Raw genomic sequence first — 26,976 nt, 5'->3', positions numbered from 1 at the left:
TCCCTATAATAATAATTTGACTGTCTGGCAGTGCCTCTGTATTGTTAGAGATATAGCTCTGTACACTGGCAAAGGTGTACCTCAAAGTTAATCTGAGCAGACATCAAAATATGAGTTCTGTAAATCTCATAGGTATCAATAAACTAACAGCAATTCTCCAGCCCTACAGCTCACTAGCAAAGATGTCTTCACCAAGCAGAGAGTAGTGCTATCCAATGTAGGAAAGGATAAAACAGGGCAGCTGGGCTCGGCTTTTCTCCCAGTGACAGGAGAACATAGAAAAAGCATTAGCAATTTTTTGCCTCAAAGTCATTTGGGTCACAAAATAATAATAATTTTAAAAATCCTATTGGCAAGCAAATAATTGGACTGATTTCAGCCTTGGGAAAGAGATCTGTGGAAATGTTATTTCAGAAAGATGGAGCTAACAGAGAAAGATACAGGCTGGTAGCACAGCTGAAAATAAATATATGCATTTTATTCAAAACAAGAAGAAGGGAGGAGAGGAGAGGAGAGGAGAGGAGAGGAGAGGAGAGGAGAGGAGAGGAGAGGAGAGGAGAGGAGAGGAGAGGGATCTAGACATTACTTACGTCTGTGCTTTTCTAACTAAATTGGCACCGAAACATTATGACTGCAAGGATGAACTCACAGAAAAGGTTATCATTATGAAGACAGATATTTAATCCTTTGCTAGCCTTTTAACACAATGAAGTAGTTCCTTAGTGAGGATTGTATGATGACAATAGATATCTCCATTGTAATTACGTTTATTTACCAAAGATGTGTAATTACTTCTGAATATAGGAGGAATCTTACAAAAAGGTGTCCCCTCCACTGTGAAATGTAAAGCACTTTCTTCCTGAAACATCAAGTCTTTATATTGATCTCAGAACAGCAACTTCCAATTGCCTGTGCAACATCTGGCTCTGCTTTCACAGTTTCTGTGTGCTCCTTCTTACTCACAGCTTTGGAAACTGCACTGGGCAAAGACACCCCATCCAGGCTGCTCAAATTTTAGAGTGGATTGACAAATTCCTTTGTTTTGGTCGGTGACAAATGCCTGCATTATGTTTAACATCAACAATTACTGTGACCATATCCACCAATGTGTTGTAACCTCCACAAAACCACTTCTTTCCTTCTACCCACTTCTTCCAAAATCCTGACTGAAAAGACATGCTTTGCAGCATGCTGGGAAGGTCAGTAACTTCAGTCACAATTACCCTGGGCTGGAGGTAAAAATTAAGAGACTCTGATGCCTTATGGAGAGTGCTTATTGTTAGCATTGCCATTAGTACACAGAGTTGTAGGGGAGATCATATCCTCTGCATAAAGTCTGATACTGTCATAAAGTCATAAAAACTGACAAAGGGCCCTCAACCTCCTCATACTCTCTTTACTATATCACTGTGCTATTCATCCAGCAATTCACAGCTGACCTCTGCCTAATATCAGTTAGGAACTAACCAAAGAAGGCAAGAAGAAATCCCTGTCCCATATCCCAAAGTTTTAAAGGTTAAGCACCATTGTGTGACAAAGAGAAACAACATTGAGCCAGTATGAAGGTATACTGGAAGTGTTCTCTCCAGTTGGTGGACTACCATATTTTTCACCAGCTGGACTTTTAAAAGGTCATTCAAGCAGAATGCCAGATAGAAATACAATGAAGTGTGAAAGCAAGGAAGTTACAGAGAGCAACCATGAGCATAGACACTGCAAAGGCAAAGATTAAGTGTGTGTTATTTAGTCAGAATATCTGAACTGGCCTTTGGGAGGTTCTTCCATGTCAAGTTTGTATTGTAGCTTTTAGTGATGACGACTTTTCAATATGACAACAGATAAATTTAAAAATATTGTGGGAAATAGCTTTTAAAGAAGAGGGGGAGAGGATTTTGTTTCCCTTGGGCACGATGGTAAATAAATGTTACACAAACAATCCTCTCACTGGCTTTACCTACTGCTTTTGGGGGGGGTTGGTTGGTGGTTGGTTTTTTTTTGGAGCAGGTGAGTTAGCTTATAATCTGTTCTCTGATGTAGTTCTCTGCCAACTGCCACAAACATTTGTCCAAGCACAACTGAGGGACAACACAAGAGCGGGAGATTCACAGGTTGAAGGGAGAAGGCAGGACTGATTAAGCTAGTACTGCTACTAAGGAAAATGTCATATATTTACTCTTTTTTACCTTTATTGTATATTTAAAACAAGATGAGCAAAACAAGATGCAATATGATCCAGCTAAGGAACCATGTTATCATCATCGGTAACGTGACTGCTGAATCTTGCTTAGCAAGGAATTTCTATTACATAAGCAAAGAATCATCAAGAGAAATTTCTCCAACACATAGTTTGCAGGGAGCCATTATTGGTCCAAAAAGCAATCAGCTGGCAGTTTGTTAGTCACTGTCCAGTGCCTGAAGTGAAGCTAACCTAGATATGTCATGCCTCAACGCTTCCATTTAGCACCAGTTTCTCAGAAACGAAATTCATCTGAAAAGCAGAGACAAAAGATTTACATATAATGAAAGTCATCAACATATGTGAGGTTTAAATTACATATAAGCCTAGGAGAAGGACTATAAAGTAGGAAGTGGATTCAAAGAGTTATAATTTGTTCTTTCTTATTTTGTGATTAATAGCTAGACAGCAGTTAATATACAGAACAGAATTCAAGATTTTACTTGTGGTCGCACTTCATGTTAAGCAGCTGAAAAAATAGAGTTTATAACTGTAAAAATAATAGATAATTCAGTAAATGGCTGATTCAGTAAATAACAGATTTTATAGATTGTTTATAATTACTATGACAACTTTGATATTCCTAAAGAAACTCTGAAACGTGCAATTCCTGTCTGGAAGATAACATTGGTTTATTAACTCTGGAACCTTAACAGAACTGGTGATCTTTCTTGCTAAACCTAAATAGCAATATTTAAAAATGAGTTTAGAATTAGCAAAGTATAGTCATTAAGTAAACTACAATTAAACTTCTCCAAGACAAGCTTATCAATGGTCTTTATTATGAAATGAAGGGAAAAGTGTAAATATATTCTTAAAAGCCTAATCTTTCAGCAATTTTTCCCCATCAGAAGACTCAGAAGCAAAACAATTCCTCCCACTCACCCCCCACTCCCCTGGTTCTCAAAAAAAAAAAAAAAATCTTATGAAAAACAACCCTTTCTATATCTCATGAAAGAGAAAAAGACCTAAAAAAAGTTAATAGCTGAGAAGATAGTTGGAAATGATTCAAGTTAGGTTTTTTTAAGTAAACAATTATTATTTTCTAAGTGAATAGATTCATTTGCATCTTGGGAAGGGGGAGAAAAAAAAAGAGAGGACACAAAAAATACATAAATTCCTATTCCCAGTGCCAACAGGCTTTCACAGTAATGCTCTTCAATCTTGAGAGTTTCTCCCTCTTTTAAGACATTTTTTTTCATGCTTCCTGAAAGCACCTCTCCCTCCTCACCTCATTTTAACAGAATGAGATAATATAGCATACTGAAATAGTGCAGTTTATCATACTGAGAATAGGACGGGATGCAATTTCTATTTCTTGAGTGTGTTTTCAAATAAAAAACAGTAAGGACAGATTTGCCCAAAGAAAATTTTCACTAGGTGTCGTGGTTTAACCCCAGCCAGCAACTAAGCACCACGCAGCTGCTCACTCACTCCCCCCCCATCCAGTGGGATGGGGGAGAAAATCAGGAAAAGAAGTAAAACTCCTGGGTTGAGATAAGAATGGTTTAATAGAACAGAAAAGAAGGAACTAATAATGATAATGATAACACTAATAAAATGACAGCAGTAGTAATAAAAGGATTGGAATGTACCAATGATGCGCAGGGCAATTGCTCACCACCAGCCGACTGACACCCAGCAAGTCCCCCAGCGGCGAATCCCTGCCCCCCACTTCCCAGTTCCTAAACTAGATGGGACGTCCCATGGTATGGAATACACTGTTGGCCAGTTTGGGTCAGGTGCCCTGGCTGGGCATGAGAAGCTGAAAAATCCTTGACTTTAGTCTAAACACTACTGAGCAACAACTGAAAACATCAGTGTTATCAACAATCTTCACATACTGAACTCAAAACACAGCACTGTACCAGCTACTAGGAAGACAGTTAACTACATCCCAGCTGAAACCAGGACACTAGGTTATACATTCAGAGGTCTGGAGGAACATAAAATTAATAGAGAAGACTCAATGAGAAGAGATATAATAAAATTTTTAAAAGAAAATACTGAGTTTTTATAGTATTGTTTTGACTGAAAAAAGACAGTACATTCATCCTAATAAGAGAACAAGAATTAAGGGCTGTGGGAAACACGGAAAGTACCATGTGAAACTTTAATAAATGTACATGCCAGTGAAACTAGGAGTATTACTGAAATGAGAGTATTATACATGCATCTGCAGTGATTGTGACATTGTTACCTCTGGTTCTTCTACCTCAGAAATTATGAACAGAAGGTGCTAACAAGGAAAAAAATCACTTTAGCACTGCAGAACCCTTATTCTGACTTTGGAGGGAAAGGAAGACCGGGGCTACATCTTCACAAAAATGTCAAATGCTAAGGCTGAATGAAAATTTCCCACATCCTGTTATAGCTTCATTAAAGTTCTGGTTCACTTCCATACTTCCATCTCAAATAAACTGAATGCACATTTTCTTCAATCAGTCTCTGGATTCTGATTAGAAATAAAGTAAAAAGTATGGACATGTTTTTCTGGAAAATCATTGTTCTATAATTATGAATATGTTAGAGAATTCCTTGGTTCTGGAATTATTTTAGGGTCAGTTGTAAACAAATAGGGACCTGTCAAAAGATATTCCAAATGTCACACGACATTTTAATCCTGGCTGTAGGGACCATTTGATTAATTTTCTGTCCCAGATTTTTGGTGAGTAACAAACAACAATTACTGATGGAAAAGCAGGCTAAACCTTTCCCCTCTAACAAAGCACTTCCAGTTTCCTCTGGCAAACAAATATTGTTAGCAAAGGAAGAGAAGCAGAAAACTGCCAAATGTTGGAGCAATTTTGTTTCATTTCTGCATTCTGCAAACAAAACAGTAGCACCTCTTTCCTGCTCTTCTTCCTATTCTCCAATTCCTCCTCCTGTTCCTGTGCCAGGGACAGTGAAGAAGAAACACCTGCAGTATTTGCTTCAAAAGGCCTGGTGGAATGATCTGCAGAAGCTCTGAGGAAGCAGATTTGGAGATGATTAGAATGGTTGGTGGGATTTGATGTGCTCACTGGGATCCAGAACTGATATGCATAATGCTCATGCTGGAACTGCAACAGTTTTTTCAGCTATAAACCTAACGTAGGCTTGTTCTTTACAAAGAAAAGACTGATCCCATGTAAGACTAATTTTGAGCTCGTTGAAGTACTGGAGCTATAGTTTTAAAGACAAGACTGTATCTCTGTTCAGAATGTCCTTATGTTGCTAGATCTTGAGAAGATCTATCATAATCCAGACATTCCTAAAAATATTACTAACACTCTTATGGTTCTATTAAATTTATTAATCTTTCTGCTTTCTTGCTTTTTCATGCTATACTGCTGTCTCCAAGCACACTCTTTGTTGCATTTGTCACCAAGTATACTCAGTTTAATTCATTTTTTTGAAATTAACTAATTGTAGGAACATTGTAGGAATTCCCACAGTTCTGCTGATCAGTTTGAACTAAGAAATTGTTCACATTTTTCCTGAGGACTAAAACATTCTTGTATTAGACCTCAGGAGAGTACCCTGTGGGAAGGAGTTCAGTAATGTAATGTTTGACTCTATACTACATTACAGCAATATCGTAGTGATTTCTTTTACCTTTGGTACTTATTCTATGAGAAAATTTACCAAGTGAACAATACCTCAGTGGTCATGATGTTTACAGCTGAATATGAGCTGTTTCCTGGATTTCTCTCTACAATAACACACTTTTTAACTGGAAACTATTGGTAGCAGAGACATCAAGTATGTATGTGGTCCAGGGAAATCTGCTTATACAATGCACGTGCTAGTGATATTGTTGCTTTTCAGTGCCACTGTAGCGCTGCAGCTTTATAAAATTTGAAATTTTTCTGCTCAGACACTGTCCCATCAGTGGTAATCATACATATTTTTTTTCTCTGTCCACAAAAGGCAATATTCATAGATTTATACCACTGAGACAAGAAATACAAGTGGTCAGAAGTATATATTAAAGAATGAAGTTGTTTACTAGAAAACATTGAGATCTCCTAAGCAAAGTGAAGGATGACTCTTCCAAAAGATTAGGAGACTAGGGACTTGAGCAGGATCACAGAGCCAAAAAGACCGAAAAAGCCTCTCTTTTAACAGGCTATTTGTGTGCTAATATACAGAAGGAAATTGCCAAAACAAAAAATATAACCTCTGCACCAGTAGCTACTCTTCACATCTAGCATCTAGTGAGTTCACAGGCTTTATCCTGCTCACACTATTTGGCTCAAACATTTCTTTTTTCCTTTGGGTTCAGTTTGCCTATTTTATTATTTTTCTTAAGCTTTTGTCTTCAAGTCTAGTGTCACTACATGAAGTCAGAGAGCAGCAATTTTTCAAACTCAACAGTAATCCTTTGTCTCTTGAGGATTCAAAATTTCTACTAATGGAAGTAGAATCATTTCTGAGGGAATATTTTGAACTGTTTAACAAGAGTGAAGGATGAGCTGATATTCATTAACTTCCAGATTTTTCATTTGAAAGTAAAGAATACAAATCACTTAAAGAAGACAGATGTGAGAAAAGTACTACACAGGAAGGTACTTAAACTCAGAAAACAATTTCTAAGTGACTATGCAAATTTTTTTTTTTTTTAAAAGAAGAGCCACTTCTCTTGCAGCACACCCAAAAAGAATATACTGGTTAATATACATTTAAAAAAAATATTATTTATTTGCCTTGTTATAGGTTAGATGAGTCAAATACAGATACTACAAAGCATAAGTAATGTAATATTCAGCAAAATAGTCAACCCAATACCTCTTCAAGCATCAAGGAATGCAAATGCCCAGATAAATGCAGAAAAGACAAAAGGTCTTGTCTTTTGATTCCATAGTGTAGAGAATTTGGTGAAGGTATAAGATGTATATCAAAGTGGATGATTAATTATATGGAATAAAAGAAAACTGGAGAAAGGGAAAACAAGAATTCATATGGAATGTTTTTTATAAATTACATATCTCTTTAAATAAGTTTGGAAGACAAGTGAGATTATAATGTTTTGTTTCAGCAATTGCAGTCAATGCGTTTAAGACAGCTAGATGCATTTTTGATGGTGTTTGTGATCATACCTGTTGGTTTAAATGGCTTTTGTTCATGAGATTTGTTCATTTGTTCATGAAAAAAGGTCATTTTACTAGGATCTGGTGATACAAAGGACTCATCAGCCTGCACTCACTATCTGTAGAAAGATGGAAGTGCTTTGCCCCTGTATATAAGCTTTTGCTGCCACACAATAAAATTGCCTCTTTCTTCTGACTGATTTTTAGATACAAAATACGAAAAGTTGTTGTGAAAGGACATCACAGACTCACACATGTCAAAAGGGCTGTTTTGAAAAAGCTGGGTAGGAAATGCATTAGAAGTGAATGAGATGCAGAGGCCTATGCAGATAAGGAAAAACATAATGATCTTTGGAGACTTTCACCTTTCTATCCAGCAGATCTGAATGCAGCGTAGTTCAATGAAACACCAAAAATGAATGGTTGTTTACTGGGCTACATAATACAGATCTATGTGTCTCATCAACGTTGCGTGACATTTTTATTACCTAATCCACCAACCTAATTAGCAGAGCTGTTGTTTGTTACCTCAGCAATGTCACGTCCATTTCATACTGTGAGGTTTGCTTGGACCTGTTCAGCAGTTCTCAGCTATTGTCTCCTCAGAGCAGAGGTGTTACTTTAATCCTCCTGGAGGGAATTGTGCCCTAAAAGTATGCGCTAAGTAACGGTTGTCCTGTGTCTTGTCATTTCCGCCCACCTCCTGCTCCCCTACCGCTTATTAGAGTTTATGTGTTACTCCACAGATATAACTCATACTCAATCGTTTCGACAGCGACTGTTATTTCCAGTTCAAATGGTGATGCTTGAACATCAACTGCAATATCTCATCTAAAGTCTATGAACAATCTATCAACCATTCATCAAATTGCAGCCTGTATTGAGGTAACTTTTATCAGCAGCACATAAAAACCAATATGGTTTGTCTCTCTGTACAAACATTTTTTCTTTCTTTTCTTGAATACTAATTAAATTATTTAGAAAAATGAAACAAAAATTCCCTAGATCATTTTGACCTCATGAACTGCAGTGCAAGATAGGATGCTTATGAAACTGTCTCTGTATGTTTGCTCAACAGGAAAAATATTGAATATGCTTTCTAAATTACTTCAGTAGCAAAACTATCAGTAATGTCTTTCTTGAGACTTCATTGCATGAATGCTGTATACCAAATCAAATAGAAAGCAGATCAATACTTAGATTTCTCATACTTCTGGTGTTGGACCGGCACATGTGTTTTCGTACTTCACCTTAGCTATACGCTCAGATCTCAAAAGACCCGAAGACTGATTATTCCTTTAAGGTCATAAAAATATGGCTACTCCTGACTTTCCACATATTTGAGAACATCCATTTATCTTGTTGCTCCTCTTCCTGTGATAATTAAGTTGCCAAGCTCAACAAGTCTGACAAATGTTCTGAGGTGATGCTGCTCCATTTATACTTCTAAAGTTCATTCCCAATTGACTGAGACAGTGTAGAAAAATTTAGCAGTTTGTTTCTTTTTCTAGTGCTGAGTTGTTTTATGGGCACTGAAAACTTAGAGAGATCCATAGGGACAAGAAGCATCCGCTGACCTAAATGTCAGCCAGAATATGCATTCAGGGGCTTAAAGCCCCCTGAAAACACAATCCCAACTTTTGGGATGCATTTAGAATAGTAAGTATAAAACACTAAACCAACATATTGACAGCTTCTCTGCCCAGTATTGTGCACTTGTAAATCAATGTTCAGCTAATAAAGTTTAACATTTTTTGAAAATTCTAAAACAAAGTAATTGAACATAAAATCATGCAATCACATCCATTCAACAGTACAGGAGAAAAAAGTTGTCCATACCTTTCTTGTCCTGTGCTTTTAACATGTCAACAACTTTTGGTTTTTGCTCCCATGAAAACTGTTCTCATACTAATAAAAGCAAAAACGATGTTCTTCAATAAACCTTAATACTGCCTTTTAAATATTGCAAATCAATAACCTATAGACAGGTGAGCTTATTCTGCTAATCTGTAGCCTTTTATGAACCTTTATAAACTCCTCTGAATATACAAACTGAGTATTCTGTTGTACATTGATTCTCCAACATACATTTTTACTTTTTGAGGGAAAGAATTTTTATAAACTCACTTGGACTAATTCATTACTTAAACTGCGTTAATACAGTAAGGCTTCTTCTGAGTATATATTTAGTGAGAACATATTGCCACACACAGCATGAGCCCTGAGAGAAATGTATTTATAGAATAAAAACCTCCTCTACCCCATTTGCTATACAAAATACATCCACACACATATAAAAACCTTGAAATGCAGAGATGTGTGAACACTATATTTTAAAAGTTTTTCCATTGTAGTAGCTCTAATTGCCTTTGAAGTTGACATTTATGGTTCAAATATTATTCCCATGCTATGATCCAGACAGTTCTAAAAGCTTGCAGAGATTTGGTGCTAGATTTATTTATTCTTTATGTAACTTCTGATAATGAACACAAATTTGCATTATAAATAAATAGCATCTTACACCTTTAATTGGGAAAATCGGAAATTCAGAGTAATGTGTGCCTCCCAGTCTACCAACTGAAATCATCAACAGCCATGCTCTAGTTTCCAGAAGAAAAAAATGCTTTAGCTGTTGCTAAGTTACGCTGAATACCCATTGAATTACACATGAAACCTATGTTAATTCTAAATACAGTCATTATGAGTGGCAGTATTACAAAGAATACTGAATAGATTCGAGATAATAGAAAACCAAATTAAAGAACTGCCATCACCTTTTGCTACATTTTCCTCAGCCTTTCTGGACTTTTTTTAAAGATAGCTTAGCTGTCAGATGAAAAAAAAATAAAAATATTAAGTATTCTCATTGGTTCTTTTACAGTACAAACCAGTTCTCTGCCTCTGTGGTACAGGGAGCAACTAAAATTTCAAAGTACAAATCAGAGAATGAAAACAAGGAAGAACAGCTGGGCTATGCTGATATATACACTAAATCCAACCACAAAACAGCTATATTTTTCTGTGCTTTTAAAACATGTTCTAAGTTGTCACTGTTTCTTCTGCCACTGCTGGAATTATGCCTTGGACTAAGCCCAAGGAAGTTTTAAAGTGGGGCACCTCTTACCAAGCAGGTGATGGTAATTACTCTTCACTGCCATAGTCCTGATGCTCTCGTCCATGGCTCTGTGATTTGGAGCAGCACTGACACTTCTGCAGCCAGAGCTGCACTCATTACCAGTACTTTCCTGTGTAGGAGAAATACTGTATTTCAAGAACGCAAGGAAAAGAAATCTAAACTACATTCACAAAGAAGCTGTATAAATTTGTCAGTGGGAGTGCACGCCGTAGTTCTTCCAATAGTAGGGGCTGAACTTGATGACCAAGGAGATCACATCCAGGCCTTTGCCTTATGCTTTGGTGGCCTGCCTTTTTAGCTATACCTGCTTGGACTGCCCACAGGGACAAGGAAATGACATAGAACATTTATAAATTCCCAGATATATATTCTTAGAAACGTAGCTTAGAATGCTCCCACTGGGAGTCAGAAGTGGAAGGACTTCCTGTGCTTCTTGTTAAGGAATGATGGAGGTTGTTATCCAGTTGTGTATAAGGCACGTCCTCTGTAAGTACAAGAGCTCTGGAAATGACATTACTAATGCTCTAGTTAATAACTGCATCATTGCATACCATATTCTGTCTTCCTCTTCAGCTAAAATTCTGTTGTAGCTGAAATGACTATTGCTATTTGCCCTCATAGGTCACACCAGCATCTGTGATAATTCTACTTGTGCTGATGGCAGCAAAGATGTAGCCTTTATGGGATCTGCCCTCTTCCTGCATGATATTTCAGACCACAGATTCTACTTTCATGGACTACACATAGCTGCATGAGTAAGAGTGCTGTCCAGAGCATAACATGTGTTAGAAAAGACCATTGTCTAGTAGCTTCCATAAGATCTGTTGTGCTCTACCAGTGTAATTACAGCACACGGTTACCACTGATCACTCCTGCTTTAGAATACAATAGACTATTTCTGTTGGAATGGACCTACAGTGATGATCTAGTCCAACTGCCTGACCAATTCAGGGCTGACCAAGCTAAAGCATGTTATTAAGGGCATTGTCCAAATGCCTTTTAAACACTGACAGGCTTGGGGCATCATCCACATCTCTAGGAAGCCTGTTCCAGTGTTTGACTACTCTCTCAGTAAAGAAATGCTTCCTAATGTCCAGTCTAAACTTCGCCTGGCACAGCTTTAAACCATTCCCACGCATCCTGTCACCAGATCCCAGGGAGAAGAAGAGCTCAGCACCTCCCTCTCCACTTCCCCTCCTCAGGAAGCTGCAGAGAGCAATGAGGTCACCCCTCAGCCTCCTTTTCTCCAAACTAGACAAACCCAAAGTCCTTAGCTGCTCCTCATAGGACATGCCTTCCAGCCCTTTGCTAAAACTGTTACAGAAGCCCCTCTTCTGAAAAGTGTGAGTCTGATGTTTCTTTCCCATTCTATTAATCACCCAGCTCCATTGTACTATGTCACAATTTACAGCTCTTGGTTCTTAAAGACTTGCAAAAGAAAGTAATTGATTAGACCCCTCTCACTCACATTGGCAAAGGTAAGTCTCTGATATTGCTCAAGGAGTTTGCCAAACAGAGGTTAAGGCTTAACTATTTGAATATAATATTCAACTAGGCCATTGGTAGCACTGTTGATAGCACAGACTGAAGATGGCAGTTGTGCAAATCCAGTCATTTCACTCCCAAATTTTTCAAAATGTACGCCACAGCATGGTGTAGTCCATGATCCAAAATGCAAATATTATGTCTGTGGAAATTGTCATAATTTGACTCACTGCAGCGCTGACAAACATACTGCTTTGTTCAGGTATTTAAAAGCATGACTGTAACAAGCTATCAGCAAATAGCAGTTTCCTCTGTGCTCAAGTAGAGCAGCTGCCAGTTCTTGTCAGAACTCTCTAAAGTGCAGCCCTGACTGTCACGGGTTCTCTACAATCCTGCCTTGGCTGGTTTGCACAGATGCAACATTTCCACTTGCATGTCCATATTAAGTTAATAAAATATGTCTCGACCACTTTTAGTATTGTACCATACATTCACAAATACTTTTCAGACTGATCCCACTGAAAATATTGTTAAAAGTCAGATACAGTCATGCACTTTAGGCAAATTGGCTTTTTTTGTTCCAAAAATCTCTGAGACCTTGTCTTGGGGCAAGGTATCTTGACCTTATGTTTGCCTTTGAAAGGCATAACTTTGTTGCTCTGTCACTCCTTTTTCTCTTATCCTACATCCTGACTTATTGGCAGAGAGTGATAAACACTATAGTATTTTATACTTATTTGTTCCATCTCTTTTGTATCACCTCCTTCTGCAAAAATGTGCAAGTGAAGATCTGCAATAAAGGTTTAGCTTTCACTCCTGTCGTTCAGTTTGGAGTTACACTTCTGAGGTTTTAAGATGAAAATCTGAGAGCTTTGTGTTCCAAAAAAACCTGTAACCTTTTCTGCTGTTTGTATGCAGCTGGACATACACAAATGCTTACTACTAGTAGTGTAGGATGCTTACTAGCAGTAGCAAAATTTGTCATTCTGTGCTGCTGCATTGACATCTCTTGAACTCTTCCTGCAGTTATGCTTGGCTTGTAGATGCATAGGAAATGTCTGTCAGTACTTTGGTTATTATTATATTCAGTTTTCACTGAATTTCATATTGGGATTTTGTTTCAGAAGCAATGGTGTCCTTCAGACTTTGTGCAAATCATTATATTGAAACAACTTATTTCTTGTTTTCCCTTCACTCTTTCAGCACCTGTCCTTCCATTTCTCAGAGATACTCTTTGAATTTCATTAGCCTTGGCGTGGATTTTAACTGGTCACCATCTCAAGTAAAACTTCTAGCTCTTTTGGATGGTGTGAGGGCTATTAAATGCCTTGCTTTCACTATTTTGGATCAGATCTAATGCTTCCTTTTCCTAAGGAATGATCAAAGTAATTCATATGTGCTTCTCTGATTTGCATTTTGTTGTGATTCAGTTTTAGGTGACATTTCCTGCATTTGTGAACACTGTGATTAAGTTTTTGTTGTACCCTTTTCTTGTGCTGCAATGTACTAAAAAATCATAAAAGTTACTTTGACTTCTATCAGACCTTCTAGCATGTCATTCTTCTGGAATATCTCTTGTGCAGTTGAGTACTGTATGATGAATACTCTTTTGAAGTGCCATCTTTAGAGTGGTGAAAGTGGTTACCTTGCTATTTCTTCCTCCTGATTTATCTTTACGCTTTGGGTCTGATTAACTTGTTCATTTGAGAGTGATGTTGCAATGTAACAAAGGAGGGCTGTCAAATTTTCTTACTATTATTTCGTTTCAAAGATCTGCCCTATCTAGTACTTACTTATCCTCTGCAGTCATCAAGCTTACCTGCCTAGATGGTTCTTCCATTTCATAGTAATAAATACCCAGATACATTTAATGTCAGAATTCCTTGTTCTCTTTGGCCCTAGCTATTTGTGGCAATTCATATATTACAGGCAACACTGGAACCACAGGTGTAGAAAGTTTGACTTATTGTTCTGGTAGATATCCCATACAACCTAATGCCTTGTCAAAGTATTACTTTGTTTATTTTCATTTACTTATGTTTATGGATACCCTGTGTAGACTCCATGAACAGATCTAGTTTTATTTACTGATTTCATTTCAGGGTTGTTTTTGGTAGGTACTTATTATCTAGATATCTTGTTATTCAAAATTTTCTTGAACATACTATTAACGCTCTGTGTGGACTGAATATTCAATGAATGTGCCAAATCATAAGAATACAAATGCTATCAGTGGTGTGTTGTGATCTACATTTTTCTTAATTCAGTTTCAGGGTTGCAATTACTTTGATGTTTTGAAAATCCTGAGGTTTTCCTTTAGACCCATTTTAAGATGGTAACACATAACTTCATCTTTCTATGTTCCTTAAACTGCCTTGCAGCTGAGAAGGGCATAACATGACTGCTGCTGAGTTCCTCTTTTGCAATGTATCCTACAGTTACACCTCACTGCACACCTTGTATTATTCTGCTGATGTGTGCAACACACTCATGCCAGGAGGTTTGTGCTGTGACATACCATGACCATCCTCCCTAGTTTTGCACTTGGGCACTAAGATGAAACTGATACTTACTACAAGCCTGTCATATCACTGCCTTTGCTGTATTTTTTCTTGGAATAATACTCATAACATATTATTCTGAAACTTTTGCTCCCTTCTATCTTCTGTGCTTGTTTGCTTACACCACTACATGCATGTCATTATTGGCATTAGCAAGAAATTTCATCTGTCCTTCAGATGTCTTATGTACATCTCTGTTTCGGAAACAAATTTTGTCCACGGTATTTTTTCTTTAACACCTTTTGAGTTTGATCTCATTAAGTTTGATCACCTTTATTGTTTTATACTAATCTATGAAATCTGTAACCAGATGTCCCCTTATTAAGTGTCACAATAGGCCTTGGTTCCCTGCACAGAAAACTTTTCTTACTAAGGACTATATTTCTGCTCCAGTGACCTTAACTTTAGACATTCATTTCTGCAGAGATTGCTGTCTATTTGTCCACTAGGAACTAAGCCTCAAATCCTAACTCAATTACTTTCTTCCATCTGGATCATTTCTCTTTAGGGGCTTCTGATGTCCAGTTTCATAGAGCCATCTTTGACGATTTTCCAGATTCATTATATTTTTGGTTGGTTTGTTTTTTCTTGACTCTTCCTCTTTTCTTTTTATTTTCAGCTTTCTGACAGAAGTATTGACTTCCACAGACAAGGGAAACTACAGGTTTTTTTCTTAAAATTATTGTAATCAAGTTTCTTGTTAACATCATAGAGGTGTCTCACTCTAGAAGATTTTTTGTTAGAAACGATTATAGAAGCAAAATTAGATTTTGCTATACAGTTTAGTTTGTTTTAGAATTACCAATATGTCTATATCAAAATAGTTTTTTCGAATGAAAACCAGGTTTATGCAAGGCAAAGAGCAGAATCTGAAAAATTAGAACACAGATTGATGAGAAATTATCCAGGTGATTCTAAAAAATAGAGAAAGTACATAAGGAGATGCAGGGGGAAAGTATAAGTGAAGAAAAGCAATGGTCAAAAAAAAAAAAAAGAAGAAAAGAAGGTGTATACTAGCATTAAGGAAGGAAGGAAGTTCTTCATATGTTCTGGGTACACCTGGTATAACCAAAGAAAAAAAGTCCCATAAAGAAGAAGCTATATAATCTGGTGTAATTTACAAGCTGAACCAGGCTACTTTAAAAGCTCAGATTCCACGGTGGCAATTTCCTGCCATTACATTTCCAGTCTCCTAAAATGTGTCTTTATTCCACTTTTAAAGGCCTAAAAAAAAGGACCAATTTAGTGTTACCTTTAGCATTTGATATTTTGTTACCACATGATTTTACATACACAATAAAGCAGGCTGAGACTATTAAGTCCTACATTTTACTTATCTCCCAAAATCGTCCAGACAAATATTCCCATATTTGGGAAAATAAACTAGACATACTAGAATTTTTTACTAAGCCAAATCCAAAGAAATTGGGCCTTCTCTGTCCAACTCTGGGAGCCTTTATCCAGTAGAAGTCATAACTTCCGTTATGACAAATGATTATTTTTGAAGTCCCACAGAAAATAGCTTATAGCTCATGAGCTCCCACAGCTCATACATCATAGTTTGGGAAAAATTTTACAGCTACAATCTGTCGATGAAGTCTGAGAGCAGCTAGGGGACCCTTTCATTTTCACCATTACTTTCAGAACAATAGAAATAAAGTTTCAGGCAGATACAGTAACACATGACGGTTCAACATACTTCATATTTAATCTAAGGTTATAAAATTAAAATCTTAGTTTTATAATATCATAATGCTGTGCATTATCATTTCTTTCAGCAGGTGAGATCCTTGAAGGGAAGTTTGCTTCCTTACACAAGCCAAATAATTACCTGTTCTCTGTTTTGAATGCCATGTCAGATCATGATCTTTTTTTATTCATTATTCCTCAGATTTTACCATTGTGATTAATTTTTAATCCACCATTGTCTGAATGAGACTAAAGACCAATACTTCTTCTACTTCATAAGTGACAGAAATGTCTAAGTGCTTCAGACTAGTGCATTTATTGAGTCCATTTGCTTTCTACCATCCTGTAAGAAATACCTTTCTTGTTCACACAGCTGGGCATTTCAGGAACTACTGTATCAATAAATAAATAGCCACATTTCCCGCCCCCTGCCCCCAACCAGTCCCTCTGGGCTTGAAAAGTTGCATATAACCTCCCTGTAATAACTGAATTTCAAAACATTGCTGTTATAAACCCTGTTTGCTTTTTCTCCTTAGGACACTGACACATGCAATTTCCCTTTCTTGATTGTAGTCATTGTGTTGGGGTGAAAGCCAGAGCACAAGCAAGAGACTGCCCAATAAAAATATCATCCTTCCTCTATCATTCTCACTGTCAAGAATATCTGGGATGAGTGCTTTGGCTTTGTCTTGCAGAATAAATAACAACTTGATTCTTTTTTTAAGGGCATGTTTTCAATTACTTTTCCCAGGTGTTATTAGAGAGAGATTTCCAGCTCTTCTCAGCAAGGCAGAGCCAGAAGAAAGAGAAAACCCCTAGAATTATGAACTTGAAACCGTAAGTTATTGAGCAAACAAACACAAGGCATTGCAGCTTTATTGCATGAGAGTCAGCCAGAGAATGAAGCTTTGAGAGGGATGATTTGTGGAAATGCCAAATAGTAACACTCTCTACATTCATGGCCTTATCCAAATTTTAGCCCTGGCAGCCACTTCTGTGAATGATTCAAACCTCAGCTCAGATTCATCAAGATTTAAATCAGTGTGTCAGTGGGAACAAATCAGCATCCCTTCTTCTATCACCAGTCTTTGCAGGCTCCTTGCTTGATTATCCTGATTGTTGCATAGGATTAAAACTATTTTTGTGTCAACATCAAGGTTTAATAACTGTGATTTGACCATTCTTTGAATACCATCGTATAAGTTGCCTTTTTTTTCCGAGGCCAATTGACTGTCTTACTACCCTACTGTATTATGTCCAATTACTCACACAGCATACATGACTTCAGCTAGGATTAAAACATACTAAACAATGTCTAACCATTTCTGTTATTACTTTCCAATTTGCCAGGTGCAACATAAAAATGCAGATATATTGATAAGTGTAAGAAGTAGTGGCCAAACTATGACTCTGCAGCCTTATTTGATGTTTTCTCAGACATTTGTGTTAAACATGACCCCATTGCTGGTTGTCATGAAGGACCTGGGGATGACAGATGTCTTTTTTCTGAAGTGCATTTCCATTCTTTTTTGTTTTTTTTTTTTGTGCCTCTGGCATCAGTTTAGTGCATGACAAACAGTAAGCTGAAAAACAAACATGGGCAAGAAGAGGAACATAAGAAAAATGAGAGAATGAAAATGTGGAAGAACCTAGAAGGGAAAAAATAAGAAGATGAGTAATTGAAAGAAAAGAATTCAGTGAAATATCAGAAATTAAAATAAAGGAAAGGCAAAATTTGAGGACTGTGAAGAGCATTTATTGAGGAAACAGTAAATAAATTTGGCTTGCCCTGAGTGAATTTCCCGGTATGGTAAGATGTCTTCACTGGATTCTGCAAGAATTGCAGGGACACAGGGATATCACAGGGATGCTACCACAGCCAAAAGCTCTTCTTTATTCAGACTTCAGGTGTCATGTCCCCATTGGCAGTGAGGAATTAACTGTTTCTAATAATAATAATTTTCTAATAATAGTAATTTTTTCTGTTCGGACTGGGTTGCAGAGGTTCTTTGCATGTGTGTTCACATGCCACACCCTTTACTGAGGACACTCATTCATTTGCAATAAAAGTAATGAAAAGCCCATGTCTTGAAAGAAAAATATGAAAGTACTATAAAAGATACAGATATGTGTTTTCATGTCTCTATGTACAGATAACTGTACTCAAGGATACAAAGGTAACTTTTCCTCATTCTTTTTTTCATTAGCTGCCTGTTTGTATGTCACTTTCTTCCTGCAAATATTTCCTTCTCTTTCGTGTCTTTTTCCAACTTCTGGTCATTCTGCCTCTTTAAAGTACCTCTTTCAGGTATCTTCACCTCTTTGGATAATATTGCAAACACTTTTGAGTGATTTTTTTTTTTTTGCACCAAACAGATACAGTCTCAAAGTCATGGTGCAGTATCAACATGGGCACACTTCAGCCTGTCTGCTTACAGCCTGGAATTTTGTATTCCAGAACTTTTCAGTTCTACAGCCTCATACTTAACTAATTAATTCTTACCTCATAATTAGGTTCCACTCATCAGGAATGACCGTCTTTGGAGGTGCAAGTTGTGAGGACTTTATGAATCAGTAGGATTGGAAAAGAGACTGGATGGAGAAAGAATATTTTTAGTCTATGCTGTGAAGAATTCTCCATGTATATGAACACTACCATCCAGGGAAAAAAAAGAAAGAAAAAAGGAATGAGTTACAAGCATGAAGATGCAGTGGAATTGTGACCAGCTAATAAGGTATCTGGTCTGCACAATGATGGGCTGAAACTACTTTTACATTTCCCTGAGGACATGAGAACATATTTATTAGGGAGGGTAAGATGTCTTTTCTGTCTGCGATGAGAAATTTATGCATCTGCAACTAATAGAGAAGTATGAAAAACTCCATACATTTGTATTGGTAAGGTAAAATTCTGCCATTTCAGTGGAACAACTTTTACTCTTTCAGTGTGGTAAGCAATGGAGTTTCTTGGCCCGTTAAGAAAAGGACATGTCTTCCATCAGAGTCTATTTCTCAATTAGAATCTTACTCAGAGAAAAAACCTTTCAACAGAAGGCACTACCCGAAAAAAAAAAAGCCTAAATGCATATAGCATTTCTTTCTTTTCGAAGAAATGAGTATCTCAGTAAACAATGTCACTAAAGTTGAATTTTGATTGGCATTAGGCATGACATTGCAGACATGAGACTATGTATGGAATGCAGATTTTGTTTGGGTTGCATTCAAGTAAACTGAAAACATGCTGCTGTTTTATGATTTATCAGAAGTTATGCACAAAATCATTTACTCCATTAATTCAATATCTATCACAATAAGGTAATTATGAACCTATTAGACATCATTTATTCATGGAAACAGAATGACACAGAATTTTATTTTCTTTGATGGAGACCCAACTCAGATATTTATTTTTATTATTATTCATATTCTTCTCTGGAGGTAAATTGTACTCTGCATTGTAATTTAATACTGCATCTGTGATAATCACATTGAAAGTATCTACATATCGGACTGAGATAGATTATTACAGGAAAAGCAATGAACCACTTCCTGTAGCAATTCCTTTTTATATACAACTCATCAATTTTTAAAGAAAAATATTGACCTTAAAATTGAATTATCAATTATCATCATTTACCTAGTGTTTTTCATTCTTAAACTGTTTTAAACAGCTAACAAGTTATCTGTGGCAGAATATGTTTAAGATACTCAGCATGACCTTTAGTGGAACCACCAAAAAAAAAATTCAGAAGTGACATTTACCAGTATTACTTCATAAAATGGACTTTATTCAGATAAAAATACCTAATTCTAAACCAGATCCTGAGCATAACCAAATAATATTAATGTTGTTATTCTCTTCATCATGAAAGGAAATATTGTTGACTAAGGTAATCTTATTGGGAAAATCAGTTTAACTTCTAAACAGAATACTGTGAAGTCTTTGACTGCATCTCAGCTATTTTAAGAGAAAGAAGGGAAAAAAGTATAATTTCTAGTGAAAGGAACAACCAAAAAAGTAAACCAGGTTTCTAGAAAGGCTGATTTGAAAACAGTTGTACTTCATTGCTCATCATTATAATTCGGTGAGCTGGTGATTTCTGAGACTAGCACAAAGAGTACTTCATAGCATAAATGCCATCTTGATGTATTCTTGACTATATGCATCTGCTTCCTGACTGCCTGTGAGGGAGGAGCTGTGTGAATTAGTGAGCAACATGGAGTTGCCTAATATTGTCCAGGAAGCCTGAGGCAGGTGTGGGCTGTGTTTATTCAGCTGACTGTGTTACTTACGAAGCACTTACTCCGCAGGTTTTCTTCAGGAAACAAGAACCTTTTCACCCCATGTTGTGCCTCCTGTGCATGTTCAGTATTTAGGTCTAACACCCTGAGATAAAGACCAATGCAAACAGATACCTTGACAATAATAGATTATTCGAGGGCCCAGAAAAAAATCGTTTGCTCACCCTTTGCAGAGACTGGTGATGTTTCTCTCCTGAAATCAATCTGTGTTCTGTAAATAAATTGTTAATAAACACGCCTGCTTATTGGCATCAGCCAGAGAAACAGATAAAATCCCCAGCCAATTACTCCGCTGTTCAAGGAATCAGGTAGTTGGCTGATTTGCAATCAGATACACAGGCTGTCTGTCCTTCGGGGGTTCTCTGTGGGAATGCTTTCTGAACTGCATACATATCACCCTATCAGAAGAAAAAGGGGAAAAAAAATAAAAGCACCTCAGCAAGCTACAAGGATCTGGCTTGCAGAGTGTCAAAAGGAAAGGCTCAAGGTGCCAAACTTTCATGCTCACTTTCCTGAGAGACACAGAATTTGCTGCTGCTAAACCAGGTCTGTGGAAAAAGGACAGCTCATGAAAGTTGGAATGAGGGAAAACCAAGTCTCTGATGGTTCTCCCCAACCAATTGAAGCAAAGTGTTTGATTTCACCATTATATTGACAGCAGTTTACATGAGACTTTGTAGATGGGATTTCCTGCTGAACCATTTCTATATGAGGTTAGCAGATTAGTAGGAGAAATCTTTTATTACTCCTGCAGTGGCTTCTTTGCTTGTGAAGAGACAAATGTGTGGTGAATTACGCTGCAGAAGCTGGGCTCCAGCTTGCTGGATGTCTTTATAGATGGTTTTGTAATAAAGCCAAACTTTCTACCTTAAGAATTTTTTCCAGGTCTACAAGTTCCCATGGAAGTCATATAAAAAATACATTTAATTTTTCTGCCATACTGAGAGAATGATTCACTATGAATCATTGATTAAATGAGGTTAACCTCTTTTTCTGTTTGCAGAATGTCTACAAACATATCACAACTTTCTTGCATATATTTGTTATTCTAAATTACTTGACAGGTCGTCTTTTTTGTGTGTGAATTTGTTTACTCTGTAGGTTACAATGCAGATTCTGAAATTATAACTTACCTATCAATTTGTGACCGGTTATCTAAATCAGGCAGCATTCTTTTGTTTCCCTGGTTGTCAAAGTGCTCACTCTATGTAGGATAAGTCTCTTGGTATGGACACTGCACCATCTTAAGTTAAGGATGTAGCTTCACACATGCATGATCAGTCCTCCAGAATAGAAGCAGAAATCTGCTGTGAAAGCATATGGTCAGAAACTCAATGTGGTTTGGTTTTTTTTTCTTTAATGAAATTTTTCTAAAAGCCAGTTACATCTTAATTCACTACAGGTAAGAGGATCAGAAACCCTCTTACATAAAAATCTGAATACTATTATTTTTTCATCATGAGCTTAGAGTCTTTGCTGTTGCAAAACTCTGTAAAATTACTTGTGCAAATAATCTGGTAGCCAGTGAATTTTAAGTGTCGGATGTGCATGCTTCGGGGAAAAAAACAAAGATAAGGGATTTCCACCTAGCTGTAAAGCTTCTTCTGAGCATAGTTCAAGCAAATGTTAAGGGAAGTTGATTCATATCATCTCTTGGGTACAGATTGTCAATGTCTGCTGAACCTCTTTTCTTTCTAGCATCATTATTTAGTTATTAGTTACAGAAATAAAAAAAAATTCATTAATCTAAGGAAAACAACAGTATTCATAGTAAACTGGAATTCTGGATTCTTCATTTAAAATACGGCTTTAAAAGAATATTTCATATATAAGAATCCTGCATCATCTTGCTTGGTGTGTCTGGAACACTTGGCATAAATGTGATCCCAAATTCCCCCTTGCAATATCTGTGGACCTGTTCATGGAGACTGTTAAGAGTTTTATCGAAAAGCCAGTGAATGTAGAAGTTTAAGAATTGAATCCCATTCTGGTCTACCCATTTTCATACTGACATACCACTGTTGATTTTAGTGGATGAAAATTAGAACCTCACTTATTTTGTCAGTACAAGCTCTAGTTTAACACACACATGCAAAAGGATGTTCTCATTTACCCCAGAGGAGTAAAAGACTTTGTGGTAGAGGAAGGGAAGAAATAAATCCTTTATCACTGTGAGATATTTATCAATTGCCCTCAGAGAGACTAAGCTAAAATGGCCATCACAAGATGAGCATTCATATATTAAAACTAGCAAAAAGTTCCGTTTAAAAGTTAACATGAAACAGAGGGAAAACACTTCTGTTGAAATATTGAGTGGATTAGCTATGGACATGAAAGGAATGGGAGCAATGAGTTGTTTTCTAGCCAGGGATTTACAATCTAAGCGCACAATTAGACTGTGGTGGTTTCCAGATCTCATTTGCACCTTCACCTCAGGAGAAGGAGGGCTGGCAGGAAAACAGGCCTAGGAGTATTATCCACAGTGATAATAAGAATAGGTTGCCCCAAGGAGAAAGAAAGGAAAATTAGAAATATAGCATACGTTAGAGCTGGTATATACTGCTGACTGAGAATTAGGCACTGACAGGCAGCAACTCCAGGGCAGCTGTCAGTGGCTCCACTAAGCTTTTCTAGCAGGTGTCATTGTAAGATAGTGGCATCAAACAAGCTGGAGACAGGTTGGAGGAAAAACTGCAAAAGCTGCATAATGGAAGGGGTGTATTCGTGTGTGCGTGTGTGTCCATGTGTATGTAATATCTTTGTTGTCTGTGCTATCTGATTTAATAACTAACCCTTCTTTCTATGTAACGTCTTCTTCTGATCAAGAAATAACTTGAGACACATTTCCAAGATCTGTGGGGTTTTTAATCCATGCTGCATGATGCAGAGTGAAGCCTGTTCACAGACACTTCCTGTGGTAGATAGAAACATCTTAATGACACAGAGTGGACAAGGGGAACACAGTGAGCATTTGGATGTGTAAATACGTAACTGTGCACATGCCTCAACCCAGGCTCAATATATCACTACTGCTGAGTCTAAACTAAAGGCAAACCAGTGTGGTACCGTTTCAGTAGCAACCGTACCTACTGTATATGGCTTCAAGGGACAGGTTTGTTCTACTTTTAGGCTCTATTCCTCATTTTCTAATTTTCTCTCATTGCAATATAATTTTATTGTGCAGGTTTTATACTTCTCATTCCTCCATTACCTTGCCCTTTAGACACTATTTCGATTTGTGTTCTGCCTGACTGGATCCACAGTATCAGACGCCTCCTTGTCAGACAGTCAGTAGAGACTCTAGTTTTATTGCCCATAACAAATAAAAGTTATCTTCCCTCTTTAAAGCTTATCTGTGACTTGGAGAGTCTACAAGTTCAACAGCAGACTGTTGATGGAAGGCTATAATACCAATAAGCAGATGAGACAATTAGACTGTAACCATTTGTTTAAAGGATTTAGGGTCTCTTTACAGCCTCTGTGAGCCATTATTAGTATTTTATTACTTTGCCTTGTGATGGAAGGACACATAAGACAAAAGACAGTTTTTCAGGGTTTTTTTTTGTTGGAAGATCTAATAGGAAAATCCACACAAACTTATGAACTACCTGTGCTATGCCTGTGAAGCAGTTCCTTGCTTGGAAAATATTCTCTAAGGAAAACAGTCCTTTCTTGTCCCTTTTGCTTTCTCATTAGTAAACAATTTTATAATCCAGAAATCTGTGTTGCAATCATTCCCTTAGAAATTGTACTCATAGGCCTCCTTTCAGCTTTGCTGAGAAGTTATATGTATATATGATTAATTAGAAGTAATTTTATTATGTTCATTTTGTGTCAGTTAAAGGAAAAAAAATATGTTCTCAGTCCTGGGAAAAAGGGCGGAGTTCAAGAGAGAAGGAGGTATGAGATGAGAAGACTAAATACCAAGACCAAGAAGAAATAGACTTTTCAAAGGGCAGAAAATCAAGCACTGAGGTTTTTTGTTACAAGCAGCTAAATCTGGACTGTAGCTCCCAGCATCTCAAAGAGCTGGAGGGCCCTAGTCAAAGGTGGCAGATACACAGGTCAGGGACAAAAGTGTTTTGAGTGAGCGCTGCACTCTTGTTTCCACTGGCATGTTTCAGTATCTATTGATAGCAAATTGTTCGACAGCCAGCTGTTTATTGATACATTACAGAGAATTCACTTTTATTTTATGCCTCATGTAAGGATATTTCCAAATAAAGAAACAACATTCCATGGGATACATAGGGTTTTTAGGGTCACAGGCTGCTCCAAGAAAAATTGTACATTTGAGGACTTTGAGATACTCAGAGACTTAAAGAAGGCAGCCTCACAAGCTACAGTACCATTTAATGTTATTTTTCCCTTTAATTTATAGGCATCACAAACTTCAGAGTTCAAAGCTTGTTCAAGCCTTTCAGCTTGAAATGTTAAGAGCTTTACAAAGCAAACATGTTTTCATACTCAAAGAATGACATTTGAAAAAAAGTGTCTTAAAGGCTAATAGTACATTTAGATTTTTGCTTATATTTCTAGGCCAAATAGCATAGCATCTTCTTTGTAGCGCAGTGACAGAATGCCAGTGCTTTAATTTATTTATCTTTGGCTAAGAAGAAATGAAGATAAGAATTTTACAGTGAAATATGCAGTAATAGAATGACTGAAAATGTGACATTAAGAAAAAAAAAAGAAATCTGTAATTGCCTAATATCTTACAGTGAAAATTGTTATTTGCTGCTACTTCTAATTACTACAAGTAAAACTATTCAGCTATTTCAAATAGCTGTGTTAGAGCATTGTAGTGTAATATCTCAGTAATTAACATAATGCAAATTAGAAGACAGACAATTAAGATACTGCAAATAGTATGATGGGCCCAAAAATACTTATTTTAGGGTAAGGCAGAAAAACTTGCCTGCTTTGCATTAGTCACTTGTTTGTCTGGAGGTGGATGGCACCATCAAAAGGAAGAAAATGGATAAAAAGTCATCTTATACTATTCAATACTAATAGTTAAAAAGTCATCAAGAAAGGAAAGCAAAACTAGATTGAAATTAAGTAGCCTATTAACATTATTAATAGAGTCAAAATATCCCTAAAGTTTAGAATGTTTTGATCAAAATCCTGTTTCCACTAGAATAAGGAAGCTTCACCTTATGTGAATCGTGATCCACTTGAAAGAGCTATTCTTGTCTGCTAAAAGAAGAACTGACTCGAAAAAAGAGTCAGTTTTCTAAACTGATGAAATACATGAGCTAAAATAAAAGGGTGATCTTAAGGGACCCCCACTGCTGTTCATTCTGTACCAGGTAGATGAGAGCTGAGACAAACTCCAATGCATTTGCAACATCTTCTTAGGCAGACATCCCTGCACACACCTTCAGCCCTTTTAGAAATTACTTTGCTCAGCGAACTACATAACCAAATTTTGTCCTCGATTGGCACTCAGGGTGAGCCTCAGTAAGTCTACTGATTTCAGCATGGGCACAAAAGATGACAATCTTTTAGATGTGTCAAAAGACTGCAGCAAGATGATACTTTGCAGATCCACTCGTAATATATATTGTCAACCATAAAGTAAGTCTCTAAAAAGTTTGTCATAATTTCACATCAGCTGATGACCTGTTTCTGATGCTTTTAGAACAAGAGTGAATTAGTGGAAAAGCCAGTTGGTGAGTATGGATTTAAGAGAGGCATTCTCAATAGGTATAATAACTTATGGTGTGCTTGGAAAAGATGAACAGAAGTGAGTACTTATTTTGAGTGTTTTCATGAAAAAAAAAAAAAAAGAAAAAGAAAAAAATCCAAACCTAATGTTGTTAGCAACAGTATCTTACAATGGTGAATATTCTAACCCACGTGTCATGGACTAAAATGGCAAGGTAAACTTGGGATGTGTTTTGCTATGATATTTGTTTTCAAAAGAAACAGAACCAATGTTTGATGACAGGTGAACATTATTTAGATGATTTACTGAGAGGAAGAGCACACAGAAAGAGACTAGAGAAACTAGAGAAACCTGTCCCTGTGGAAATTAGTGATGTCTGATAGGAAAGACAGGAGGTGGAATTTTTTTTTAAAGCATCCATCCACAGTGAGATTTATAGTATGTGGGGAAAGAGAGGACCAATGCCTTATAGACTGTTTCTCTTCCTCATGGCCAGATCAGCTATAGCTATGTTATTCCAGAGACATATTTGGCTAAGCTGTCTAAAGGATATTCTGCATTATTTCTAGACTTTCTGTCTCAGTAATTGGGTTTTTTGGTCCTTTTTTTTTCCTAGTCTGCAACTGGAATCTTTCTTGTTGTGCTGTGTGACTGTATCTTATTATCCTACACATAGTAGACCTGGAGAATAATATATCTCCTTCATCTTTACATACCTGAGTACCTTTTTCATATAACCTTCCCAAGTAAATAATCCCATTTCTTTCACTCTTTCCTTACAAGTAATTTTTTAGACTTCTCATAATTTTCTTCCTGAAATGCAG

Source organism: Haliaeetus albicilla, chromosome 3, assembly GCF_947461875.1.
Source record: "Haliaeetus albicilla chromosome 3, bHalAlb1.1, whole genome shotgun sequence".
Taxonomy (NCBI): Eukaryota; Metazoa; Chordata; class Aves; order Accipitriformes; family Accipitridae; genus Haliaeetus; species Haliaeetus albicilla.
The sequence above is the reverse complement of the archived record's forward strand: the minus strand, read 5'-3'. Positions refer to the sequence as shown.